Source organism: Biomphalaria glabrata, chromosome 4, assembly GCF_947242115.1.
Source record: "Biomphalaria glabrata chromosome 4, xgBioGlab47.1, whole genome shotgun sequence".
Taxonomy (NCBI): domain Eukaryota; kingdom Metazoa; phylum Mollusca; class Gastropoda; family Planorbidae; genus Biomphalaria; species Biomphalaria glabrata.
In genome coordinates, this window is record NC_074714.1 from 39,177,857 (window position 1) to 39,205,068 (window position 27,212).

The 27,212-nt window shown below is 37.6% G+C and overlaps 1 protein-coding gene across 5 annotated transcripts in view; it reads left to right on the forward strand.

Moving 5' to 3' along the window:
• Positions 1-2,360: 2,360 nt before the first annotated feature.
• LOC106050630 (globin-like) overlaps positions 2,361-27,212 on the forward strand; it is a 59,638-nt gene continuing 34,786 nt past the window's right edge. The window contains exon 1 of one of the 5 annotated variants that reach the window (XM_056027435.1): positions 2,361-2,470. The gene's annotated coding sequence lies outside the window, so the exon portion shown is untranslated. Of the gene's footprint in view, positions 2,471-12,084; positions 12,307-18,557; positions 18,578-18,631; positions 18,751-26,879; positions 26,987-27,212 lie in introns of those variants that run through there. The other 4 variants (XM_056027433.1, XM_056027436.1, XM_056027434.1 and 1 more) reach the window with 4 other exon arrangements.

Here is a 27,212-nt window from a genome sequence, read left to right on the forward strand (position 1 = left end):
CTTTATAGGTCGTCGTCTGAGTCGTAGTGAACACAAACCTGAAAAATATGTCGATACTATTTAAACAATAGATAACTATACAATTTCCATGTTCATAAGCTCTCCACTAGCAGAGTGGTTACCATGTTGTCTTGAGAAGCCAGAGAAGGCTTAAGCCATGAGTTCAATTTAGGTCGTTAGATCGTTTTCTTTTTTAAGCGGCCCCCGAAAGGGGAATAGACGCTTTTAGTTTTGTGTGGTCTGTTTGTCTGTCCGTCCGTCCGTCCCGTATATATCTCGTAAACTGGAAAAGAAATTGAAATTCCGACATCATGATATTTTAGACTATTCATAGTTCTGATGCAACGGCTACTTTTTTCTTTTCTGAAAGAGAAAAATTAAATTTTTGAAATCAACTATGCAAGCAATTTTTTCATAAAAATACACCATTTTTACAACTATTCACTTTTAAAAGTAACAAACACGGGAGGCTATTTCGTAAAGGGGATTGTTATTTACCATATTTTAAAACACATTTATGCAAATGGTTTTAGATTTTTTATCAAATAATTTTTTTTTTTACAAATGTATTGTTAAGTTAAGTAAGTTTTGTCATAATTTAAAGCAACAATTAATAAGTAGTTTTTCATATTATCTCGTGAACTGCAGTGCGATACTATTTGAATAGGACACTTAACCAGTTCCATGACTTAACTAAAGGAATTTGTTATTTTTATTTTTTTTTACAGTAAAGTTTTTTTTCCCCTCGAGGCTTGGAATAAGAGATTGACCCTTTACAAAACAATTAGATCAATTAGATAATTATAATATGACATCAGTTTGGCCAGGTTCACATGTAACTTCACCTTCACTTAAACCTATCCCTTGTCTGCTGGACAGTTGGACACAAGATCTGTCAACCTTCTTTCTCCATTCATCTATGTCATTTGCCTTTGATAGAATCTTATTCTGATATTCTTTCTAAAAATATTGAATCCTGCCTTTTACCTGCCTGGGTGGACTACTTTGGGGGCCGCTTTTGAGTTTGTGTTTCCACACAAACTGTGATTGTAACCTTGTTATTTTTACAAATACTTTTTTTTATTTATAGTCTACTCTACATTTATTACATATTTAATTACATGACTGATCCAAACTAATTGATACAAGTACGCGTAATATAAGCTTTGTTTTTTAAAAAGTATTTTAAAAATGTTTTCTTGTTCCTTTTTAAATCAGACTTTTGTTTCTTTCTCATTCTCTCAAAGTAAAATATGCAATCTCTCACTTTGGAACTACTATCTATCTATCTATCTATCTATCTATCTATCTATCTATCTATCTATCTATCTATCTATCTATCTATCTATCTATCTATCTATCTATCTATCTATCTATCTATCTTAATATATCTATCTCTTTCTCTTTACATTCTATCTTTCTCTTTCGCGTGGTCGAGAGGCCAAGTGCGCTTGAACTTGGCTTGGCTTGGCTACCTAGAAGGGGGCTCGAGGCTCGACACCCGACTCTGGCAGAGTTGTGTTTACTGAGCGCCTAAAGGCAGCACGGAAAACCAACTCCTAGATACCCCCTCCCCCCACTGGTCCACAAATGAGATTGGACCAAAGGCGCTCTGAGCATGCTATAAGCATGAAAGTGGCGCTATATAAAAAAAAAAGCTATAAAAAAAGCTATAATATATCTATCTCTTCTTCTTTGCACTCTCTCTCTCTCTCTCTCTCTCTCTCTCTCTCTCTCTCTCTCTCTATCATAACTTTACGATAAAAGGGATTTTATTTCCTTGAGATGGAATAATAAAGTTCTATTTGAACTGTGATAAGAAGCGGAATTAGCACTCTGGTGTGTATTCCTCCGCCTATTTTTTTTTCCTCTTCACCCCCGCTTCACGTATTTATTGTCCTGCCCTAACGGGATGTAAACCTAACATAGCGTGGACTATTGGCATAGAGACTGATCCCATTGATGTCTGGGAAGGTTTGGCTAATACGAGCTCTGATGTTTTATTGACACAGAGATGGGTTATATTGTTACTATTTCACAAACAAAGATAGCCTATCTATCTATCTAATCTATTTATCTATCTGTAGTTCCATCCATCTGTTACTCCGTCTGTCTGTCTCAGTATCTGTCTGCCCTTCATTCGTCCAACTAGTCATCATTCCTGCTTTCTACATAAATGTTTGCTTCTATTAGCTTTTGTTTTTCTCGTTTGTGTACGCCTACATAGTTATATAGTATGCGAAATCTGAACACAAGAATACTTAAGCTAAACAAATATGTAATTTAGTAGGTGGACAGATGTTAGCAGTCTCGGCAATGTGCTCTTATGCAGTGTACAGCGTTATATGCCATTTCATCCGTTGGTTGGTTTGTTTTAAAAAAGATTTTCTTTTCAGAGCTGTGCTGTGTAGTAAGCTGTGTACATTTGGAATATCGGAGCTCAAGCCAAACTTATGTAGTCATTGGTTAGGTCAGTTTACCCATATTTAGGTGAAGTTTGGAAACTTAATTTAAGACTATTTTATTTTTGTTTTTCATTTGACTATATCGTTTTAGCCTAGGTCCAACTTTGCACAGCCTTATACCAATGTTTTAAAAATCTATACGCTTTGTTTGATTTTTCAACCATACGGTCTATTAGTTCCAATTGGTTGATTTTTCTGCTCTAGTTCTCATCAATTATCGCTTCTATCAGGTGTAGTTTTTTTATGTTTTCAATACCAACTATCTTTTAACATTTACTTCTTTTTGTTTTTTTTAAATTTCGTCTTTTCTACGTTTTACATTCCAGTATTTGTTGACATTTATCGATTTGTTTGTGCCGCACTCTACTCGCTAATTATCTCAACTTTAAAAACAAAATTCCAGAAGGGTTTTACACTAATTACATTTGATGTTAGGAGGCGCGGTGGCTGAGCGGCAAAGCGCTTGGCTTCCGAACCGGGGTTCGAAACCTGGTTAAGACTAGGATTTTTAGTTTCGGGATCTTCGGGCGCATCTGAGTCCACCCAGCTCTAATGGGTACCTGACATTAGTTGGGGAAAAGTAAAGGCGGTTGGTCGTTGTGCTGGCCACATGACACCCTCGTCAATTGTAGGCCACAGAAACAGATGACCTTTACATCATCTGCGAGAAATGGAGAAGCTCTCATCCAAACCACAAGAAAGATGATGTCTATTATAAGCTATCCCGACAAGATCAACGTCTAATCTTTCGACTCAGGACCGGACACAACAGAATGAGACAACATATGTACCGGAAGCTCAAAATTGGAACCAGTGAAATCTGCCCATGTGGAGTGTCACCAGAGAATGCTGACCATTTCCTCCAAAACTGCTCTTTATCAAGCTGCCCGAACAAGACACTGGCCCCAAAACAACCTAAAAGAAAAACAAAACTATATGGAGAGCTCCCTGAACGCTTCAACATAAAAATAAGGACGAAGAAGAAGAACATCATCTGCCCATAGACCACAAGGTCTAAAAGGGGAACTTTTTACTTTACATTTGATGTTAAGTCTAAATTTCAAAAGGTGCCTATCCAACATCTCTCTTCGTGTGGCCTTGTGATAAGCACAAGTTTATATAATCCTACAACGAATGTGTCTAATTGTACAGTGTTTTTCCTTCTTTAAGTCAGCAGAAAACAGAGCGTTTAAGTGCTGAGATGTGTAAGGGTCGGGAAGCGTTGAACGAAAGGACAAAAGTTTATGGGGAAATAGAATCAAAGACTAGAAAGTTAAGAGATGATAGATTAGATTGGGAAGGATAAATACGATGGGGGGTATATTTTGGAGTGATGAGTGACTAGACGTTAAAAAACAAAGTTAAGAATATGGAAGGAAGAATCGAGAAGGGCAATAGGGTGGGGGGGGGGGAGAGAGGGGAGGGGGAGAGAGAAGGGAGGTAAGTGAGTTTATGCTAGTCTATCAGAGTTATCCTGGATTTTCGTTCCAAACTTTAGCACATTATAATTTACGACTGATAGGCTCTCTACTTTGTTTATCACTCTATGTATATACATTATAAATGTTATCTTGATTTTGTTATTAGAACATTTTATTTCGTTGACTCTTTACTTCTAAGATGTTAAAACTTACGTCTTAAGGTAATGCTTTTCAACAAATTTGAAACTTTCCTTCTTATCCCGTTGTAGCAGTTAAAACACCACCAAATGACATCAGCCTTCTATGTCATTGCCCTACTTCCCATATAGACTACTCTCCTTTAACTATCCCTTAGTCTGTTAGACCGTTGGGGCACCACACAAGATCAGTTTATCATCTTTCTCCATTCCCCTCTATCTTTTGCCTTTGATAGAATCTCTTTAATGACAGCCGTCTTCTGGAGCGAACGAAGCTTCAATGGTTTTTCGCAGTTTCTTCAGAAGCCTTCAAACTTCCGAAACAAGTATACGTGGAATTCTTGAATTTTATTTGTCATCATTTCGATTCATCGATTTCTCACAATAGCGTTGTGTGGCAACATGCGTGCGAAATATTAGTTTCGATCAACTTTGACAATTTACGACTCACTTATTTACTAATTTCGTTCACTGAACAAGAGATGGTGGAAAAAAAATATTTCGATAAAATCATTGATAGTTTTGCCTGCACGAAAGCTCCTAAGATTCATTTGTAGTATCGCTTTGAATTTTTTTTTTTTTTTTTTTTTTGCTAATTAGCAATAGTCTAACAAAGAAGACATTATTTTGGAGAGAAAAAAAGTCTTTTCGATGTTTCATTTTTTTAGTGATATTTAAGGAGCTGCCGCACCTGGCATCATTTACCTTAGCTACGTCACTGGCCCACACACAACCCTATATAAGAGCATGGGCGTAGCCAGGATTTTTTTTTCGGGGAGGGTTTGGGGGGGGGGAATCCCCCCTGACCCTCCCCCCCCGCGGAAAAAAAATATATGTGTGTGTGTGTACATAATTAATCTTTATTACATTCTGACCCTTTCGGAAGATGTTTATTGTTTATTGTAGACTCCCCGCCCTTGCTTAGCAAGGGGGTCTGGGGGAGTTCGCAGCGCTCCCCCAGCGCGGGGCGAAGCCCCGCCGCCGAGCACTATTTCTGGTATTAAAAGTCAACATAATGCATATTCTGAGGTATCTACAGTGCATTATCTTGCTATTAAAAAGTTTTATTTCAAAAACCTAATGTGCTATTCTTACTGACTTAGACCCTCTCGAGCCGTTCGGCGCATTTTCCGGCAAGCTGTTTCCGCAACTCTTATTTTGCGTAATTCATTTTGTGTGAGAACATGTCCCGCAAAACCTCATGAGACTCTCTGTCACAACCTTACTAAGGATTCGACTCCCAGTTCGGCATATGATTTCTTTGATTTAGACCCGATCTCTATGACTGACTCCTAAAATCTGTCTTAGTCATCTTTGTTGAGACACATTTAATGATTTTCAATTTCGGCAGAAGACTATTCACACTTTATTAATGGAGCCCAAGCCACTGGTAGAAATTTGTAACCTTTCTTGACTACGCTCTTGGAATTACATGCCTGTATTTCGCTTTAGATTTTATATCGAAAAGGAAAGTTTTTTCGTCAAATCATCTGTTGAGGGGTTTTAAACTAAGAAATCTCTGGAGTTTTTTTGTTTTGTTTTTAATTCAAAATCCCATTTAGCTACGATCATAGAATTTGGTGACTGTAGTTTGCTTTAAAATAATATTGAAGAGAGAGGTTTTCAACTCTAAACGCTCTGTAGGGGAATTTTAAACTCAAAACCATCTGGAGGGGTTTTTAACTTTAAAGAAAAAGCCATCTGGAGGAGGGGATTTAAACTCAAAACCCCTTTGGCTACGCTCATAGATTTTATAGTGTGTAATTTGCTTTTTTTTTATATTGATGAGGTACTTTTTAGCTTCAAACCCCAACTGGAGGGGGGAGGGTTTAAACTCAAAACCCCTTTGGCTACGCTCATAGAATTTTGAGTTTGTAATTTGCTTTTTTTATATTGAAGATGGGGTTTATCGTAAATTTTGGAGGGGGTTTTAAAATCAAAATCTTCCTCAACTGTGCTGTTGGAATTTGGGGATTGTTGTTTGCATTTTTTTTGTTTTGTTTTATAGAAGAGGGGAATTTAACTGCAAAAACCACTGGTAGGGGGTTTAAAATTCAAAACCACCTGTAGGGGGTTTTAAACTCAAAGCCCCCTGGTAGAGGAATTTGTATCTCAAAACCCCCTGGTAGGGGGATTTAAACTCAAAGAGGGTTTTTAACTCAAAACTGCCTCGGCTGTGCTGTGGTAAGTGATGATTTAGTATTAAAATCTCACCTAAAATAAACAAAATGAAAGCAAAAATCAGTCACTTAATTCCGTTCCACCCCCCTGCGGGGGGGGGGGGATTTCATTTCGGGGGGGGGGGGGGTTTGGACTTCAAGAACCCCCCCTGGCTACGCCCATGTATAAGAGAGAGAAAGATAGAAGCTCAAATTTGTCTGTATTTTATCGATATAGATCTGTTTATTTTATTTTAATATGAATCAGATGTTTCTACTTCTTTACTGCATCCATTTCCTATTACTTGTATCTATAATATACATCGCTTTGTTTATCCAGAAATCTTCCGTAAAGATTTCAAGTAAATAAACCCAGATTTAAGTTGTCTATCCTTTCAGTTAATAAGATAGCGGAAAAACACACACACACACACAAGTCTTTTCTTTGAAAACGAACTTTAAAGCGAAAACAACATTCCAGAGATGATTTTAAGGGGCAATACTCAATAATGTGTAGTTGTTTTTTTTAAACCCATTTATTTCTATCCTATGTATTCATCAAAATCGCCAGGGGCTCCTAATGTATTTTCTCCGGCCTTGAAGCTTGGGGTAAACGAAAACTGTAGAATCTCTCTCTCGTAGATAATGAACAGCTGATAGAAGTATTTTCAAATGTCTTTATCTCTGTTCTTCCGGTGTGCTACTCGGCTTGTACTATCTGCTACATTCTATCCTCTACTCATCCTAGCGTTAACTTCGTAGAGTCAGAGATAGAAAGAAATAGAAATAGATTATACTAACGCGGACTGAAATAGAAGGCAGAGCTGTGATTGAGAATTTCTTACACATTTGGTTAAACGTTTTGGCTATTATAGGATAAAAATTAAACGCCTTATTTATCAAAAGTCTCACATTCTAGCCTGCTCGAAAGTAGGTAGTTGTTTTTTTTAAATTATATTTGTATAACCCATCTTTTTTCTTTCTTTCACATTGTCCCATTTCCTTTTGCGTGCTGTCTGTCTGTCAAGCCATCCGTTCGTCTGACATGTTTAGATCTCAAAAACAATCAATGATATTGAGAATCCCATTTCACCACCGCCTGAAACGTGCTGAGTCTTTTGAAAGCAAAACTTTTTGTTTTTAAATTAAATATGTGAACGTTATATATATATATATATATATACATGGGCGTAGCAGGGGGGGGGTTGGGGTTCAAACAGGAATTTAGTGACTGATTTTTGCTTTGATTTTGTTTATTTTATGTAAGATTTTAATACTAAACCATCACTTGCCCCAGCGCAGCCAAGGGAGTTTTGCAGTTAAATCCCCTTCTTCTATAAAACAAAAACAAAAACAACAAAAAAAAATAATAATGCAAACGACAATCCCCATATTCCAAGAGCATAGCTAAGGAAGATTTTGAATTTAAAACCTCTTCTTCAATATAAGACTATCCATTCATCAGTCACCATATTCTTTGAGAGTAGTCAAAGGGATTTTGAGTTTAAAACCCCCTTCAGCGGGGTTTGAAGTAAAAAAATACCCCTTCATTATATAAAAAAAAGCAAATTACACACTCAAAATGCTATGAGCGTAACCAGATTCTATGAGCATAGCCAAGAGGGGCTTTGTGTTTAAAGACCCCTTCCAGCGGGGTAAAATACCACTTCAATATAAAAAAAAAAGCAAATTACACACAAAAAATTCTATGAGCGTAGCCAAGCCAAGGGGGCTTTCAGTAAAATCCCCTTCAACCAGAGGGCTTTTTTTAAAGTTCAAGATGGTCCAGATGGTTTTGAGTTTAAAATCCCCCTACAGAGTGTTTTGAGGCTGTAAACCTCTCTCTTCAGTATTATTCCAAAGCAAATTGCATTCACCAAATTCTATGAGCGTAGCTAAGGGGGTTTTGAATTTGTTAAAAAAAAAATCCGGAGATTTTTTAGTTTAAAACCCCGTAACAGATGATTTTGACAATAAAACTTCCCTTTTCGATATAAAATCTGAAGCAACCTAAGTCACCTAATTCTAAGGGCATAGACAAGAGAGGTTACAAATTTCTACCAGTGGCTGGGCTCCATCAATAAAGTGCAGTGACTAGTCATCTGCCGAAATTGAAAAATATCAAATGTGGCTCAACAAAGATGGCTAAGACGGATTTTAGGAGTCATTAATAGAGATCGGCACTCAATCAAGGAAATCTTATGTCGAACTTGGAGTCGACCCCTTTGTACGGTTGTGACAGAGCGTCGCATGAAATTTGCGGGACATGTCTCCAACAAAATGGATTACGCATAATAAGAGTTGAGATGACATGAAGGCCATTACGAGGAAAGCGCAAACAGCGACATCCTTGTACAACTTGGCGCCACACTTTCATGGAGGTCCTCAGAACAGGTGGGAAGAGGCTTCAGACATTGCCAGTGACAGATTTTTTTGGAAGCAGCTTGCCGCCCAATGCGCCAAATGGCGCGGGTGGATCTAAGTAAGTAAGAATAGCAGATTAGGTTTTTGAAATAAAACTTTTTAATAGCAGGATAATGCACTGTAGAGACCTCAGAATATGCATTTTGTTGGTTTTCAATACCGGAAAAAGTGCTTGGCGGCAGGCCTCCGCCCCGTACCCGCTGGGAAGCTCACGCGCTCCCCCCAAACCCCCTTGCTGGCATGGGCGGGGAGTCTACAAATTCCAGGAAGAACCGATTCTAAGGAACAATAAACGTTTTCCGAAAGAATGAAATGCCAGAATGTAATAAAGATTAATTATGTACACACACACACACACATATATAGAAAAAATGCCCCCAACCCCCCCCCTCCCGAAAAAAAATCCTGGCTACGCCCATTTATTTATATATAATTTTTTTACTAATTTTCACAAAGCTTATATCAACTCCCTCTGTCTGTCTGTCTGTCTGGTGAAAAGACAGTATGAATTTATATTCATATTTCATTCAGAATTTTTTTTTCTCCACCTTGACGTGGAGAAGGAACATTGATCTCAAATAATGGCATGCAGACGATTACACAGGGTAGACAACTTTTACAGCTCTAATGAGAATGTTCAATGTCGCAGTCACGATCTAAGAGTTAGCTTGCTTTCATGTTTGCACACGGACGATACATTAGCATGTTCTCCTACATTAGCATGTTCTCCTACATTAGCATGTTCTCTCGTTAGTACATAGAACAATACACAAACCAACAAACAAAACTACACGAACATACAGAGAGAGAGAGAGAGAGAGAGATGCTAATATAAGCATCACCTATTGATGCGTCCGTCCATTGTCTCTTGTGTTTTTGAAAGAGTTTTCTGTCGGGGGTGGGGAGGATTTAGGAGGATTTTTTCGGAAGGGGTTTAACCCAAACCCCCCTCCTTCCTGGGTACGCCCATGGAAATAGCCAAGTCACAACTATCCCCAGGACCTCAACAAAATTTTCCTGCAAAGTATAACACAAGGAAAAAGAAAGAGAAGCAGTATGCAAATGCAGGATTGCGGATTGGACGAGGTTTGCTTAGAGCAAACCCCTCACCCCCCCCCCCCCCCAAAAAAAAAAAAAAGTCACAAAAATAAACGAAAACAAAGGACCTCTTCCCACGATTGAAAAGAATTCTAGATTTTGCCATCAGCAAGTCAAGGGATTGCTGCCTGGTCGTGCGGTATGAACGACGGACTGTCGTTCGGTCGTCTCGATAGTTCAGGGTTCAAACCTTGCCCTCTGCCATCCCCTGTCGCCCTACGTTAGGTTTGGACTAGAAAGTGGATTATCTTGAGCTCCGAAGAAACACGCAAAACATTTAAAACAAACAGACACTAATGGCACAAAAATGAGCACACTTAGCTTCAGACTAAATCTTCTTCTAGATACAGAAAAAAAAGCCATTACTTAACACCTAGATTTAAAAAAAAATATTGGCATCCATTTTTATTAGTTGAATGGAGTCCCAACTTACTCAAAAAAAATCAGAGTGGCCGAGATCTAAACACGTTTGGAACCCAATCTTGACCACGAAGTGTCTGATAAGTATGTGTGGTCGCCAAAACATCTTTTTTTTTCATTGTGAAGAACATGGAACAGATTCAACAGATACATTTTTATTATTCTGTCACGCTAGCTAGATTTCGTATTCGTTGCGTTTTTAATGGAATCGATAGCAGGACAAATTGACAAACTAGCGAAGGAACATCTGGAAAAGATTTACTCCATTCCAGGTACATGTTGATGTATTGATAGTAAGACTTAGAGACCATCTCATATATAGATAGTACAGTTCCCCTTTCAGACCTTGCGATCTATAGGGCAGATGGTGTAAATGTCACCTGTTTTGTGGCCCACGGTTAACGAGGGTGGCATGTGGCTAGTTCAACGACCAACCGCCTCTACTTTTTCCCCAACTAATGTCAGGTACCCTTTAGAGCTGGATGGATTCAGGTCCGCCCAAAGATCCCGAAATTAAAAATACCAGCCTTCAACAGGATTCGAACACGGGACCCCTTGTTCGAAAGCCAAGCGCTTTACCGCTCAGCCACCGCGCCTAAAGACCATCTCATGTATAGATAGTAAGACTAGAGATCATCTCATGTCTAGATAGTAACACTAGAGACCATCTCATGTATAGATAAATGCGAAAGATAATAAGGGACGATCCAGGTTATTGACCTATCTACGTTTTCATGAGTTGTAAACAGTATAACATTTCACTAAACTACTTCCTTACTTCAACATTTCACTGATATCGGGGAATGCGTTGTGGGTAGAAGTAGCAGGGGATGTGTAGAAAGGTGTGAGGCGAAAGGACACGTGATGCCGTCTTCTAATAATGAGGCTTTTATTCCATAAGTTTATCTTGACCTTTTAATTTATCTTCTTATCTTATATATTACAGACATTACTTAAAAAAAAAAGGTAATTACGTCTTACGCATTTCATGTGTCAATCTAGTCAGGCATGTTAATCAATGACTTAAACAGTGCTAAGTCGTTGGTTTTCCTGGCTGATTCAGGCAATCCATTTCATTCTCTAATAGCAATAGGGAAGAAGGAGCACTTGTACGAATTTGTTTCTGTCGGTTGATTGACTGCCTCTGAACCAAATTACTATTTATTTATTTTGTAACGTGGGTAAACAGGACTAAAACTAATTAGATCATCTTTTAATGAGCAGATATGGGGGACCACCGTAAGCCAAAGGAGATCTTTTCTAAGCAGCTTAAAGAAGGACTGTTAAACAGTGAGAGATCTCATCAGGTACCAGCTGACCCTTACCGACACAGAGGAAAACACTTGACAGAAGGCTTGTGAACAAATCAGCTGGAGACGTCTACAAATGATGTAATACTACCGGTTTAAAAAAAAAGGTTAAATTAACAATTGAAAGACAATGTATTTGTCTGTGTAACTTGTGGCAAAGTATGTAGGTCACAGCTGGGTTTACGTAGCTACGTGAAATATCGCTATTTCGTTATTTATTTATTTTTGGACTGGAAGACAAACCTTAATTATGTAAGCGTTTATACAAGTATAATAAACTTTTTTTATAATTGAAAGAATTTAAACGAAAACTGTAGACCTTAAGGAATGTCGCTTCATGTACTACTTCATCACTTCTGAAGTGTTTGGAGCCTCATGTTGGCGTCTTGATACCTAGAGACCTCATTGAAGAAGTGCGTGTCATAGTGTGTGACTATGGGGGAAAATGTTATTGAGCTCGTGTTTCCATGTATCTGTGTGAATGTATGTAAATGAGCTCCACGAGCCTGACTTTCTCACAAACACATCCACGAGCGAGGCCGCTACTCCGCCATTTAAAAGCCTCACCTGCTAGGCCGTACTCATTCTGGCATCTTCTTGTCACCGAAGCCACGGCCGCCGCCGCCGTGAGTTCATGCATATATATGTACTCACACACCTATTAAAACACATACGCGCGCACGCACGGACTAGAATCAAGGGGGGAATTAAGCAACTCATTTCTGAAGTGTCCAAGTAGGAGAATAAAAGTGTGTTTCAAGCAGGAAGATACAACTTGACATTCTGGCTTGGAAGGGTTAATTTTCACTTAGGTGAGGTATTTACTTGAGTCTGTGTTTATTATCATATATTTCAATCGCGCTAACTATTTTCACTTAGGTGAGATATTTACTTTACTTTATCTGCTTTGCTAAATATTTTCACTTAGGTGAAAATACTTGAGTTTCTGTGTTTCTTATTATTCATTTTTGTTATACCAAATACATTCACTTAGGTGAGACATTTACTTGATATTTGCTTGATATTCACTTTACTCTACAGACTCCATAAAATTAAGTACAGGATCATCAAAACTCTGTACCCGCCCCTCCCCTTTTTTATTTTTAAGCCTGTCAGGTGTTTAACATCCAGTTTTCAGAGATATCTGGCTTTTTGAGTACATAGTGAGAACGAGTTAAGTATCATATTTTTACAAGCTTTGGATTTGAGATGTATAAATTCTATAATTTAATGTGATACAAGTTTGTTTCAGAAATTATTATTAAACGTGTTTTTACAAACTTAAAGCATGAAAACCATGTAATTTTATGTAATATCGATTGGTAGGCTCTCGGAAATACTTTTTAAGAAAAATTGTAAAGATTAAATCGAAAAGGTTTTAGTTTTTTTTGTGTGTGTGGGTGTTACGAGTGTGTGTGTGTGTGTGTGTGTGTGTCTCTCTCTCTCAGGTAACGCTGAGAAGAAGTTAGTGATTGGTTGATGGCTATGCAGTGAGGATGATTACATCACAATTGGGTCTAGCGTAATGCAAAAGTGAAACGGAAGACGATCTAGAGACATGTGTAAAGTGTAAAGACGTGTTTTTGTTGTGAGTCAGATTTTGTTTAAATATCAGTTAATTTCATTACTATTGGATTTATATCTCAACTCAAGTTAAATTTGTGAATATTGTAATGAAAGTTAAATTGAGAAAGGGGGGGGGGGGCTTTCTAGTGAATGTTACCGTGATCTATTTTTAAAATAATTGTTTTAACGTTTTGCGACTCCAATTCGAACTCGAGGGCTCAAGCCTCCTTAAGCCAACACGCTAGCCACTGCGCCAGCCAAGGTTTTATTGTTAGTTTCAAACTTTTAAGTGACGACCTATTTCTCTGCACAAAATATAAAAGGACTTATTCAACTTATACCATCGCATCTGTCAAGTACACTTTCTTTCTCTTGTTCGATACCAAAAAATAATCGATTACAAATAGGCAATTAATTTGTTTTATCGATTCTTGTTTTGACAGGTACAAGAAATAATTGTGTACAATTTCAACTTGATCCGAGGTTGGGTGTGAGGGAGTTCAGACTTCATTGTTGATACAAGCTGTGTCAAAATATAATACTCCTACATCGGTTTTGTTGTATTAGTCTATAGGAGCTACAAGCTTGACAACCGACGGTGGTTTTGATTTACCTCTTTAGTTCCTGGTCTTTATAAAAAAAAAAGTTTCTTTAAAACACAAAGACATAACAGATTTTTTGTTGGATGCTTATGCTTGTACTGAAAAGCGAAAAAAAAAAGATTTATTAATAAAATATATCATTTTGTTTTTTATTATTTCCTTTTATTTTTCATTTTAAACCAACAACCGAACTTAATTATTATTTTTAAGGTAATAATCAAAGTGGGGTGAAAATTGTCAACGAACTTATTAATGAAAAACATTTTTTATTTGGAGCTATTCTATTAAAAGAAAAAGAAATAATCAAATTCAATTTGCGCCAAATAAAAGAAAAACTGCATTCCTCTTAAAACATAGGAGAAATCTCACAGAAGCTGACATGTGAACTTTCTCATTGGCACGACCAGAAGAACACAAATGTTTGTGATATAAGCTTTTTAAATAAACATTTAAAGTGCACATATATCAGGATCTTCCCAAAGTCAAAGGAACTGTCAACACTTAGAATAAATGAAAGAAAATTGATCGTCTGATAAGGATTCTTCAAAACACTTGACATTCTTGGGGAAATTTGCGTGGAAGTAAAACGCAGTTGATGAGATCGTGTTTCTAATATCAGTCGAATGAATCGTTGGGATGCCTGTAACTTAAGATGGTCTTTTTGGGCAACACCCATCGAAATATTTCTCCCGATCTGAAGCCTTATCGTGTAAGTCTCATCGCACTAGGGCACCGTGTTGAGAACTCTATTCTCTGATAACACGGACAAGGAAAGCGGCAGTTCTTCTCAGAGCTTCTCTGTCCCCGTACAGAGCCAGCTCCTCATGCAAACCAGTTTTTTGCTTCACTCAAATGACCTTGTTTAGGGTGTAGTGTTGCACACTCGTAAAGGATGTGGTTTACTGTCTCGACGTCGTCCTGACAATGACTGCAGCGAGAATCGAAGTTTGGTTTAAATTTAGCAAAATAGGTACCAATTGGACAGTGTCCTGTTCTACCGTCACTAAAAAAGCACTGGTTCTTACCATCGAAACAATGAGTTGCTTCACATTGAGCAGGAGGTCACCAAGAGTTTCTATTATTTTGCAAGTTCATTGAAAGCATTATTTTGAAAGATGATCTCTCTCTCTCTCTCTCTCTCTCTCTCTCTCTCTCTCTCTCTCTCTCTCTCTCTCTCTCTCTCTCACTATCTGTCTATCTATCTTTCTTTCTTTAGGTTTCACGACAAATCGTTCCAGGACAATTCGTTGACCCGACAAAATCGTTCACCAACAACTGGTTCACCCACAACTCTTCACCAACAACTGGTTCACCGACAGAAGCGACAATTGGTTGACGACAGATGGTTCATATGGTAAACGGCTCACTGACTATTGGTTGACGACAGATGGTTCCTATGGTAAACAGCTCACTGACAATTGGTTCACAGAAAATTGATTTACAGACAAATCCTACATTGGAAGAGTAACATATTGTTAATATTCTCGTCGCGTGTTTAATTTGTTTTTATCTCTCTGTCTATCTATTTCTCTCTCCCCTCCCTCACTCTCTCTATTTCTCTCTTTCTCTCTCTCTCTCTCTCTCTCTCTCTCAATCTGTCTGTCTGTCTCTATCAAAAGTATACGTTATGAAGGGCCGTTTCACTTCGACATAACAAACTAGATTTTTTTTCGTAGTCAAAAGGGGGTGGGGTAGAGAAGTGTTACTATAATTCACAGGCCAGTAGTAAGTGTGTTTTGGAGGGCGTTTTAAAACGGGCCGTTCCAATTCACCGAAACAGATACTAGATACGCAAAAAGCGTTGAAATGCGGGCAGTTTTATTGAAAGTGAAAAAAATGGTGGTTCCAGCCTAAATATAATGTGAGCGTTACAATTTGCAGGATGTAATAAGAAAAAAGAGACGGGCATTATGGAAGCTCTCAAATATCTGAATAAGACTATTTAATGAGGCGAAGGTTGCCGGGAGGTGGGATTAAGGGATACTTACATTAACAGGCCGGTCCTATTCAACGTAATAGATACTCAAATTCGCAGGACTAAAGAACATTGGGGGAAGGTTTCCTTGCGGGCCCTTCTATTATGATTATGAATTCTGGAACAAATCAACGAGCATAGCCCATGGGTAATGCTAGTTTATCTGTAAAACTGTATCAGTATTTTAGTGGTTAATATTAGATTTGAAAACAGTTGTAAATAGAAATCATTTCAATGTTTTCAGAATTTGGTATACAATTTTTTCTTTAGTGCCTAACACTCCAGTGATAGATGTTATTGATTGTTTCGTGATACAATTTTTCGTTACTGGAGATAGGTCAACATTGACTGTGTGTCGTCAGCACTTCCAATAATGGAATATGTATCATTTACTTTGGCTTCGTATTACGTTCATGGGGAATGTACACCATCGGAGTAGGAACTCACTCCTGTGCATGGGCGGATCCAGAGATTTTGAGTTGGGGCGAGCGATTTTGTTAAAACCTTAAACCTGAACTGATCTGTCTGTTAACACACAAACATATATTTGAATATATCAATACGTGAATCAATATGTAGCTTATATTATTGAGATAAGTAACTATCTTTTTAATAAGCTGTAATTTCTTCAAAAAATTCACCCTTCCCTATAGGAACCATCTGTCGTCAACCAATTGTCGCTATTGTCGGAGAACCAGTTGTCGGAGAATTAGCTGTTGGTAAACCAGTTGTTGGTGAACCAGTTGTTGGTGAACAGGTGGTGGTGAACCAGTTGTCGGGGAATGATTTTGTCGGGTCAATGAATTTTCTTGAACGATTCGTCAAAGAACAAACTGTCCTGGAATAATTTGTCTGAAACCTAACTTCATACTCCCCCTTTTATTCTATCTATCTATCTATCTATCTATCTATCTATCTATCTATCTATCTATCTATCTATCTATCTATCTATCTATCTATCTATCTATCTATCTCTCTCTCTCTCTCTCTCTCTCTCTCTCTCTCTCTATATATATATATATATATATATATATATATATATATATATATATATATATATATATATATATATATATATATATATATATATATATATATACATACGTTCGTAGAATGCCAGTAGGTCGACTTCCACAGGACATCCTGTATGGCAATCTAATAGAAGGCAGGAGAGCCGCTGGTCGCCCACTTTTACGTTATACGGATGTATGCAAACGCGACATGAAGCTCTTCAAAATCGACACTGGCAACTGGGAAGAGGTGGCACTGGACAGATCCACATAGAGAGAGAGAGCATAAAGGAAGGGTCACGGATTGCAGATGTCATACACAACAGAAGCAGAAAGAAGGGTGAAAATGCAACGGCGCCTGGTGATTATACATGCCCAACCTGCGATCGCAGCTGTGTATCAAGGATTGGTCTCTTTAGTCACACAAGAAGTTGCAAAGGGAAAAGATCGTCTCTCGAGACGTAAAATGCCACAGAATATATATATATCTATTTTAATAGTATTTCTCTATCTATCTGTTTGTCTGTCTGTCTGTTTTTCTTTCTTTTTCTGTTCTTTCTTAGATTCTATCTGTAATAGACATTCTTAAGATTGGTTAAACCGACTTGGCCTGAATGTCGCAGGAGAGATGTGTCTGTAAATCGTGAAGAATTTTGTACATACTTTTAAACAGGCTCTAAAACTAGATGAATATATTCTTTATAAAACGAACATTTTTTTGTATCTATTTCTCAACAGTGTTGCCTATAAGCCAGCTGAGGCCAGGGTATATCTGATTTTAAATTAAACATACCAGATCCCTCCCCCCCCCCCCCAGTTACCAGACAAAGTGAAACTTAAAATAGTAAATTGGGTTCGTCTGTCAGGAGGGAAACAAAGAAGTTTGCACACAAATATCGCAAGAGCATCCGATTTAAACCTGGGGAACCATTGTGGGCTGGGTAGGTGTAGGATACATCCAGGCAGATGGGGTGAAATGTAGGTTAACTACGGATGATACCTTAGTGAACTAAAATTCTTTTCGTGTTAGTTCGTATGCAAAGGTTGTTTTTTTTTTAATAATTATTTTTAGCGAGAACTGTATCTATCTAGATAAGTTAATTGAAATGATGCGTATAGGCTTTAGGACCTCTCTTGTCTCAAGTTCAAGTCATACTAGGAATTAAGATTTGTGTATTTGTAGCTAATACCTGAAGATTGTTTTTTTTTTTATTCCACTTCAAGTTAAATATAATCGGTGTGGCTTGACTCAGTAGCCTATCAATGGTTTTGGGAATATGAGTGTGGAGGTCCACCCCCTTTAGTCACTGTGTGTGGGTGGCGTACCTAGGCTATTTGATACCCTTCAAAGCTTCAACTCACTTTGTCTGTCTGTTCGGTAAAAAGTTTTAACATGTTTTTTCTCTCATTTCCCATTCTCGGATCAAGTTACAAACTCTGCACAATTATTCATTAAACCTGACAAGACATGAATCAGTGAAAAAAAAAAAGATTAACCAATAATTTAATTAACTGTTGGTGATGAATTATTTTGTTTGATATCGAAATAAGGGGAATATTTGCTACGTAATGAGAGATATGGATGTATATATGGATTTAATCCCTTTATTACGTTTTTCTCCCACTTCCCACTCTCGGATCAAGTTGAAATTTTGCACACGTATTCATAGTCGATCCAAACTTTAACCAATTAGCTAATGGTGTAGGACTAATCAATTAATTTTGTATTATATAACAGAAAGGGAGCTAAACCTCTGCAATTTTCAGATAAATGGCAGTAATTAGCGGTTCTTTCCCTTAGATTAGCTTTGTTTTTAAAAGTATTCTTTTTTCTATTGCTTGTTTATATGTGATGACTACAGATATTCTGTTGAATAACAGTCATGGAGAAAACATACAACAAAATGAATGGATTGATCTTGATGGAAATGTAAGTATGCGTAACAGATGCAGCAAGAGGGAAGTATCCTATTGTGCGCCTACACAATTTGTTTCGGCCTTTAAAAACGTGTTGAAACGAATAAACGAACAAAATATTGATCTGGGAAATTAGAGCGTTTGTCGTTACGATCGTGATAAGTGCTTAGTTATTCTATGTTCATGGTAAGCTATAACAAATTGAAATCTTTTTCTTTCGCTCCGGTTACCTTAAGTGTTAGAATTAATAATAGATAGGTAGACAGATAGATAGATAGATAGATAGATATAGATAGATAGATAGATAGATAGATAGATAGATAGATAGATAGATAGATAGATAGATAGATAGATAGAAAGATAGATAGATAGATAGATAGATAGATAGATAGCGTCTTTGTTTGCTTACAAATGACTTCTTAAGTAAACATAGAACTCTTCCTGTGTTAATACCTCCTAAATGATGACTCTAAATCTAAACTAATTCTGAAGGCTCAGATGTCCCACGTAATTCTTTACTGTTAACCACAAGACACATCTAGAACTGCTTGGGCTGTGTGCTGTACACACGTGTGTCAGTCTCTGTCTTATTCTTGGTGTGTTGATTCTGAGAGACTCCTCCTGCATAGATATTTATCTATTTTCTTCCAAGATTATCTTGATTAGTGTCTACCTTTTAATGCTACAACTATAGACGGCGCAGTGTCGGCGCTCTTCATTAAGTCCCCGCCTTGTCACTTTCGCTTCGTCTGTTTTGTCCTAACTATTCTCTTTCTCTTTCTCTCTCTCTCTCTCTCTCTCTCTCTTTCTTCTCTCTTTCCTTCTTTGTGTGTGTGTGTCTTTCATTATCTCTTTTTTCTCTCTTTGCTTGCTATCTTCAAAATCAATTCTTTCCTTCACAGGTCCTCATTAACTTCGTCTCTGTACATCGTCACGTATTTTTATTCTTTATGCATTTTCTCCCCCACCTTTTCTCTCTCAATATCTATCTATGTATCTATATATATATATCAAAATATTTATCAATCTACTGAATATGGAACTATTGATCTATCCATTAATCTATCTATCTATCTATATATATATACATATGTATGTATCTGTCTATCTCTTTTTCTGTCATATCTCTCACGCTTTCTCTATCGCTCCTCCCACTCTTTCTTCTCTTTCTCTCTCTCTCTCATGCTCTTTTACTCTCCAGCTCTCTTTCTTCTCTCTTCCTCTCTTCCCCCCCCTCTCTCTCTCCCTCTCTCTTTCTCTCTCTCTCTCTCTCTGTCAGCTCTTCTCTAATTCGTTCTCCCAGATGAACTCATTGTTAGCCTGATTGTAGCATGGGGAAAGTAGCTGTTCGTTTATCAGACATCTTTAACACTAAACAAGAAAAACAAAGTTTTGAACACTTTTATTATTTATAAAAATGAAATTCACAAAATATACTATAGATCCATTGGATATCTTTATCCTCTTAAAATAGAGATAAACTTCGACTACTTGTTACATCAGATATAACTTGGCATTAACAGATCAATAGTTGTTTGTTTTTTCAAAGCAAATACTCTGTTTGCACTAGTACTGTATTCATCAAACATTAGTGGATTTCAAATTCTCGTTACTATGAATGCATTAAGCCTTAAAAGATCTTTGATTCTCTTTGCAAAGCTTATATCAACTCTGTTGGTCTGTTTCTCCGGTACACATTTAGTACACTTTATTTCTCCCACTTCCCGATTCACGGATCAAGTTGAAACTTTGCACATTCATTGTTTCTAACAACACTGGAATTAATTTAAAAAAAAAGAACAATTATTTTAACAATTGGTCGTAATTAATTAATTTGTTTATATAGAGACAGTACTAGCTAAAATGAGATAAGCCTTTTGTAGAGAATTAGATAGTCGACTAAAAAATTTGAAACTAACAATAGATAACTATAAAGCCTTCTATTTTCATAAGCACTTGTCTAACTCAGTGAGGGCATTTCATAAGGGAGTAAAACCTTTTTTAAAATTGCTTTTGAAAAGCCAGCTTCCCCCTCCCCTCTTCACGTGCGATTGAACCAAATTAACTACATGATTGAGTCAAAATAATTGATACCATTACAATTAATATTTGTTTTTTTTTTAAAGTATTTTTTAAATATTTTAAACTTGTTTTCTCCTTGCCTTCGAAAATATTTTCGCTTATTAAATAATTTCAAATATATTTCGACTAATCTTACTATTGCTATTGTCTGCCAGAACCTGCGACTCTACTAGATCTTGCGATCCCTGACTATATCGGTTATTTGTCGTGTCTTTGGACACATCGGCTGTGTGGAGAGAACTGCTTTGTGTACAAAATGGTTTCAACCAAAGCTTAAGCCTAGCCTTATCAGTCTGAGGTGAACCATTCTCGTCTTACGACTGAAGAAGGTCAACACTGACTTGATTTGAACCTTTACCTAGATTGTAAAGCTTTTGCATTCTACTTTCTCTTTTCATTAATAATACTTATAAATAATTACATATTCTTATGACATAAATGTTCTGACTTCCCGATTTTAGGGTAACTAGACGATTAAAAAAAAAGGACATTCCCTCTTTTTTGGGTCCGTGTTCTTTCGTCCGAAAGGCCTTGACCTTAAGTATGAAAATGTTCGGCTTTCTCTCTGTTGTTTACAACAATTGCATAGTTTCTATGAATCGAATTCATTCCTTCAGATCATCTGACATTATGGGTCGACTGGATAGCATTTTTTAAAATTCGGCCGGAGCCGGAGCTCCTATCCGGAGCATCTCAATATGGCATACACACTCAGTTGGCAAGCTCCTTGACATCCTCCTCTCATGAATGTTTGTATATTCAGGGATGTTTAAATCAAGCCTGTTATTCAGAGCTTCTTAAGACCTGCGACTGTTTCCTTTAGATTTTCAGGTAAAATGCTAAAGTTAAAAGAACGTTTTGAGTGATCAAGGATCAGCAGAGAATAGAGAGAGATGACTGTGCAATAACTTACTGAAAGACATTTTGTTCACAAAGTATTATCTAAAGAAATAGTGCATGGAGTTTTTCCAGATCTATTTTTTTTTCCACGAATAGAGGTACATAGAAAGGTGTATTGGACAACTATCATACTACACCATTTACAACCTTTAATGTACTGACCAATTTAATCCAATACAGTGTAAGCCTCTAGTTTTTAAAGTTTATTTTGTGTCTTGTTTGTTTGTTGGTGTGTGTGTGAGCGTGTTTGTTCTCCTTTGTAAGGCTTTGTCCCCCTGTAGCGGTGCAGGCACCTGTCAATTTGTAGCGGTGCAGGTACCTGGTAACCGAAGCCCCTTCTCTCCTTCCGTGTTCCCTCCCACCTCCCGTTTTTTTTTCTTTTACTCCCTAAATCGTACTCTTGACTCTTCTATTTAAGTCTCCATGACTACATGTCCCAGCTGAGTCTTTCATCACTACACTAATTAGATGCTCGCACAATGTAAATAAATCTCGAGTTGGGTTTAAACATTGATTCGGCTGTCATAGCGAAGTGCTAATGATAAATATTTCTCAGATGAGCACACAGTTCTAGAAAAAAATATAATTGTTTCGTGTTTTCTTCTAAAGTTTTTAATTATTCTTTTTTATTTTACGGATAACATATAGGAAAGATCTTAAGGAGAAAATCTATAAGGCTTTTTATAAATCTCAAGACTGAGCTCTGTAGCGGCTGGAAAACAATTGTAAAACGTGATTTGTTCTTCGAACACTATAATGTATTGTTACGCTTCATTCTAACTATTTATAAACATATATGTATTTTTTCACCCAGGCATTAAAACTTAGAACTTGCAAAATAAAAACTTATGTTGTAGAAGAAATGCAGACAAAATTATTAGTACTCTTCATGTGTGCAAGTGTGTGTGTATGTTTAATGGTTTTCTTAATCTTTCTTCAGATGGAAATGATCGAACATCTCGTATTTAAAAGACTTCATCCTTCTAAAAATACACCCACTAATAGATTCTATTATTACGACTATTTGTGAAACACATTAAAAATTATATTCAATATGATTACATTCTTTATTTTCACGTTTTGATCTAATTTTAGAAATCATGTGATCCTCGCGCTAGTGCAGAACCAGAAAAACGTGAGATATATGAACAAGTTCTTGTGACATAATGACTGGCTTCAAATTGTTGTTACACAATACTTGATGGTCGTGCTCGAAAGTGTTTAAAACAAGACTACAGGAATTGTTTCATTTTCTTTTCCCAATGTTCAACGTGATCCAACACTAACTGTCAAATTCATCCTGAAATTGACATCCCCTTGGTAACCCCTGGTAGATAAAGCACTGGGTTGGCATAACGATGGGTTGATATAACTTTGAGTAGACATAACAGTGGGTTGGCATAACTTTAGGTAGACATAACAATGCGCAACTTTTTAATATGTTGATACACATTTCGTTTTTTTTAACTTGATATTCTGTAAAGACTGTGCCGGAGACACCAACGGGGCGGCCACACGTATGCCATATCGGAAACGTGTGGCTTCTAATCACAATATAAGGAACCTATCTCTTGAACTACCTCGTCATAAGAATGAAAGGTCACATTTTGACCGTTTACTCTGGCCAGTGACAGCTAATGACTCCGGAAACCTTTGTCTCACAAGACTAATGGAACTAACCTTTTTGCACTCACTTTTTTCTCATTGACGTCCGTTATGAACAGGGGCGTAGCTTGACGAAGGGTGCAGTTTTGAACGTTTTCAGAGAAATAAGAAAATGTTGTATTCTGAAGACTATCGTTTTTTTTTTTGTTAGCCTTAGAATGTCTTCTTTATACATATCATGTTCTTTCTAATGATGCTTTATATATCTCCAACATACAACGGTTTATACTAATATGTGCAATATACAAATGCTTTATACTATATCCAACATACAAATGTGTTACGATAGATACTTGAAACAAAAGGACAACACTTTCATAATATTGTTACAAATGACCAGTGACAGGAAGAGGTTAACGTGTGACCCCGACGAGATAACACAGCAGCGGCAGCTCCCTGGAATGTACATGTATAAACAGAGACAGGATGTGACGTGTCCTTACATGTTATTCTAAAAGGTACTAGCAATGTCCAGTGACAGATAGAGGTCACAACTTGTGACCCCGGCAAGATGACACTGCAGCCGATGTTTTCTGGAATCTACGTGTATAAACAAAGACAGGATGTGACGTTTCCTCACGTGTTATTCCAGAGGATATTAGCCGTGTTTGTGCAACTTTGGACAAGCGATTAGGGACTCTATATAGCCAGAGAGTGAATGTGAAAGTCAGTCGTATGGAGTCGTGAGTGAGCCGTTACAGTCGATACAGACTATGTAAGACGTGTGCGGCTCTGTGGAAGAGAAATGTGTACGACTCGATGCAAGTTAACTAGGGTAGAGTTAACTGGAGTGGACTACTGTCGTTAAAGTCTATACAGCGAACTACAGTGGACTTGAGCCGTTACAGTCGATACAGTCGATGTAAGACGTGTGCGGCTCTGATTCGGTAGACTTGAGTACGACTTGGTTCACCTTTGGGAGACCTGGAGCGACACTGGGAAGTGTGTCGTTGGTCTGTTCTTTGGAATACGGCTCGAGGAAAGTTGAGAAGAGATGAATTGCAACGAAGTGAAGAGATGAATTGCAACGAAGTATAGCTAACTGTAAACTGACAGATATTGTACAGTCTTCTACGCTACATGTTACAGTAACGAATTGTTAGAGTTAATAGTCATTAAAGTTATATGAAACTGAAAGTTTAGTCGTCAAGTTCTTTGCTGTGTTTTTATTTGTGTGCCAACTAATACATCTAGCCAGAAAATTCAGAAATACGTAACAATATAAACAAACAACTAGTTTCTTTAATCAGCCATCTTGGCTCACGGATTGTGTCCCCTATCCATGGGCATAACTCTTCCTACAATATACAATTTACCTAAAAAGGGAGGGGGCTAATATATAATATTATGTGGGTTACTGAGAGGGGCGTAACATTCCATCAACAAAATGTTTCATACTTCTATATCCAACATACAAATGTTTTAAAATTTTATATCCAACATGCAAATGTTTTATACTTTTATATCCAACATACAAATGTTTTATACTTTTATATCCAACATACAAATGTTTTATACTTTTATATCCAACATACAAATGTTCATACTTCTATATCAAACATAAATGTTTCATACTTCTATCTCCAATATTGTCCAACATACACGCGCTTGATACTTCTATCTATAACTTACACATGCCAAAGTTTCTTCAACATTAGCAATGCCAGCTAGACCAAAAGGCCTATATCTGTACCACTTTTAGCCAGCTAGACCAAAAGGTCTATATCTGTACCACTTTTAGCCAGCTAGACCAAAAGGCCTATATCTGTACCACTTTTAGCCAGCTAGACCAACAGGCCTATATCTGTACCACTTTTAGCCAGCTAGACCAAAAGGCCTATATCTGTACCACTTTTAGCCAGCTAGACCAACAGGCCTATATCTGTATCACTTTTAGCCAGCTAGGGAAGCGCTGTAAATGTGTCAAATATAATGAGTTTGTGTTTCTGTTCATTTTTGGAAGACGAAAGTTGCGACCAGTGAAATTTGCCCTTGTGGAGTGTTATAAGAAATTACTTGAAAACTGCCTTCTCCACCACGAGTCCCGAACAAGACACTCTCCCAAAAACACACCTATAGAAGAAAAAATATATGGAGTGCTGCCTGATCTTCAAACCACTGCACAGTTCATCTTAGATATTGATATAGTCATCTGAACCCTCCAACACAATGCCCTACATGAGAAAAAGTAACTCTTTTTTTTCTGCAACACCAAAAGTAAGATGAGATTCTTCGACCATCAAATAGGAGGATCTATTTTATTTTTCATCTGCGAATTGACTGGTTACGTGGTGGTTTGATTTATCCAAACGTTTAAAACAAAATATTTATTGCATAGTTTGTTCTCAATAATACAGTCTTGTATAACTCAATAGCCCACCTACGTTCCTATCCATTCTCAAGCAGTTTCATGTGGGACAAAAAGGCCAGATCAGACACAATGGTGTCTGTCTGATCACTTCCCAATAGAAAATGGCGTGAAGCAGGGCTGTGTACTTGCTCCTACTCTATTCACTATCTTCATTGGCGATTGCAATAAGGCATCTACATCAGGTTTCGTTCGGACGGCAATGTGTTCAATCTTCGACGTCTACTATCCCATACAAAAACAAAAGAAATGGTCATAACATAGCTTATCTATGCCGATGGTTGCGCCCTGCTATCTTACAATGAACATGAACACCAGATCGCGGTTAACGAATTTGTATACGCTGCCGCCTCTTTCGGTTTATCTATAAACCTCGGGAAAACAGAAGTCATGATCCAGAAGTCACCCAATAAAACCTACTCAGCCCCAAAGATCACTAAATGGACAACCCCTTAACGTGGTAGACCACTTCACATACCTTAGAAGTATAGTATCGAATGACACCTCACTTTGATAACAGTCTGGCCAGGGCCAGTAGCGCTTTAGGACGACTTCAGTAGAGAGTTTGGCGGAACAAATCGCTCCGCCTGCCTACAAAAATCAATGTCTACCAGGCGGTGGTTCTCTCAACCCTTCTATTTGGATCCCGAGACATGGGTATTATACAGAAAGCAACTAAGACTACTTGAGTGCTTTCACCAAAGATGCTTGCGCTCCATCATGGACATACGGTGGCAAAACCGCACTATAAACAGCGATGTCCTTGCGAACGCCGATATGGACAGTATAGAGGGACTTCTTATGGTCCAACAGTTACGCTTGGCAGGCACGCATCCCGTATGGAGGACGAACGTATGCCAAAAGCAGTCTTTTTTGGTGAGATAAAAGGTGGTCGACATAACAGAGGCGCCCCACGGAAACGCTTTAAAAACCAGCTTAGGCGCCAACTTGCCTAAGTTGACATAGAAGAGAGTACCTGGTTGCATGCGGCCTCAGACCGGAACAGCTGGAGGTCACTCACAAAGGCCGCTGGATACACATTTGAGACCAAAGGAAAATCCGCTGTCGAAGACAGACGCAGACAGCGAAAAGAAAATCTTAATCGACCACTGGTTATGCTAGCCCTGGATATGGTAAATATGTAGGTCACAGCTGGGGCTGCGTAGCCACGGGAAATACTGCATTCCTCATTAATCTTCGGGCTCGAAGACAAGCTTTATTTTTTTTTAGGTGGTCTTTATTTTGTTTCGTGAAATGCATGAACAGGGAATTTGTAGTTTTTCAATTGTTCATTGCGGAAGTAAGAAACTCATAGATCGAGTTTTATTTTGGTGTCCATAACGCGACGATGACTGTGATGAATGCATTAAATTTAGATCTAGTTATGTTTATTAAGCTTTGAGAAAGGTAAAGAAATACACAGAAAGGCACAAGTATTAAGAAACCTATTCAAAATTTTAGATCAGCAAGCAGCCAAGCTTCCTTTGACTCACTTTCAGCTTAATTAACTTAATATCGCCTTATGATCCTTATCTAAGTTATATCAGTGAGATAATTTTTAATTCAGGCAAAAAAAAAATACTTCAGTATTCTAGATTAGATCTAGATCTAAAGACAGTGGTGCCAAACCTTT